This window comes from Urocitellus parryii, chromosome 7 (assembly GCF_045843805.1).
Source record: "Urocitellus parryii isolate mUroPar1 chromosome 7, mUroPar1.hap1, whole genome shotgun sequence".
NCBI lineage: Eukaryota > Metazoa > Chordata > Mammalia > Rodentia > Sciuridae > Urocitellus > Urocitellus parryii.
Genome location: NC_135537.1, coordinates 92114673 through 92117013, shown reverse-complemented (window position 1 = coordinate 92117013; position 2341 = coordinate 92114673).

Below are 2341 nucleotides of genomic sequence, written 5' to 3'. Positions count from 1 at the left end.
GGAGATGGAGTCCTGTGGGGGTTCTGGGAAGCTCTGAGAACTTGGGGGTAGTGTTCTTGTCTTTACTGGAGCATTGGACTTACCACATCCATTCTTCTTGTGGGAATGACACTATTTTTGCAAAATGAAATGTCATTAGAAGGTAATGTTAGAAAACCCTATGCTGTAGAGATATGCAGAGATCATTAGAAATTCTGAGGTTCTCTTTGGGGCTAAGCCAAGGGTCTCTCAAACTCACAAATATGAAGTAAGGAACTTTACAGGAATGGACTCTAGGAGACAGAGGACAGAGTAGAGAAAAACAACCCCTTAAAATATGCTTTTAAAAAATCGTCAATTGAAAAAATATAATTGAATATATTTATGGCATACAATGTGATGTTATGGTATATGCATATAATGTGGAATGATTAAACTAACATATCCAACACCTCAAATATCTGTTTTTTTTTCCACAGTGAGAACATTTGAAATTGCCTTTTTGACAACTTTGAAATATCACTGTTAACTGTAGTCACCATGCTGTGCAATGGATCTCAAAAACAAAAAACAAAACAAAACAAAACCCAGATTCTTTCCAACTGAAACTTTGTACCCCTTGACCAACATCTCTCCATTACCCATTTTCCTCCAAGTAATCCATTTGTTCCTGTTTATGAGAATGGCTTAAAAGTCCCGGAAGGTTTCAGTTGATGAATTCAGTTTTCCAATCATACCTCAATATTATTTTATTTAAAAAGAGAACAATAAAAAATTTGGCAATACAAGTGCCATCTTGGCTACTTTATTGACTTCACCAAAAACAACAACAACAACAAACCCCCAACAACAACTCTTCTTTCTCATTTGAAAAACTGGTGGGGGATATGGATACCATACCTACTTCTTTTCATTGTTTTCACCCTCTAAAGAAAAAACATATGCAAAACTTTTATTGCAAGTATGAGCGATGAGTTATTACTCACAGTCATCTTACTATGGTCAAACATTTTATAACCCTGCAACAAGCAAGTCAACTATATTCTCAGGATGTGGACATTATTCTCAGAAGATTTCAGAACAGTGGCTTTGGTGAGAGTAAAAGTGTCTGAGGGGTGATAGAAGATAGAAACAAAACTAAGAATTGTTTCTTTCCTCTTTGAATTTTATCCTTTTCTTTTGTCATTCATATTTTCAATGGAGATTTCTTGGTTTTGAATTTTAGGTGAATGAGTTTTATGGTGAGAAGGGAGAATATCTCTAGCCCCTGCTGGATATAGGATGCATAAGGACCTAGCATAGAACCAATATAGAACCTGGTACCCAGTTCTCATTTAATTTGGCTGTGTTAATTCATTCCTGTTAGGACATTTAAAAGGGCTTTAGCCTCTTCCTCTTGAAAATAATTAATGGGGGTGAACAGTTCAAAAGTGTAGAGATATAGTGTGAGCAAGCCTGTTTCCAAGCAGCAACTAAGTAGGGATGATGAGAAGGGTATGAAGAATAAGAAAATATGTATCTGTATCACTGCTGTTGCAACTGTCACAACAAACAAACATGAAAAAAAATGTTTCCATACTGCATAGTGTCTTGAGAGAGACTTGGGAATGTGGAAGTCTAGGGCGGGTCCCACTGGATTAAAGGGCCTGACAGTGTGTGATTCCTTGCAACAAATGGTCAGATGGGTGTGTATATACACACACAGACACACATGCAGCGCCCAGCCTCCAGTTTCACCACTGGCAGAAGATAACAATTCTCAGCTGGCTGTTCGCTGATGGCAAAAGGTTTCAGCCCCCTCCCAATTCCCTCCCAGTCCTTGTTCCAGAGAGAAACTTGTGAGTGTATTCTGTCCTTTTGCAGGGAAACCAGAAGAGAGGACTGGGGGATAGGAAGGTTAAGAGGCCAAGGGTGTGGGAGAAGCCCAAACCCTGCTCAAACTTTCACCCCCAGGCTATCTTGAGGAGGCTGTGCCTCAGAGAGAGGCAATCTCAGGGAAGGCAGAGGGGCAGGCGCGGGACAAGTCGTCCCCGGTGGGTTGGATAGCCAGCTGGCCCTAGAACCCAGCTTTTGTGACACTCCAAAACGTGAGACCAGCTTGGAAAAGAAACCCGTGACAGCTCAAGTGATCGGGCTACAGAGAAGTTGGGCAGGAGTAAGCTTTGTCCCAAGGTGGAAGTCGAACTGCTGGGACAGCTCAGGGAGGGACAAAGAGGAGGAGCTGTCGGTGCTGAGCCCACTGGGGAGGGGGCCTGGCGCGAGGCGGAGTCCGGGCTCACAGCCAGGCTAGTGGGGGCCCGGCTGCAGACTCCCTGCAGCTCGGGGACTCACGGAGCCGCAGCAGGACAGGCCAGGAGGCGCC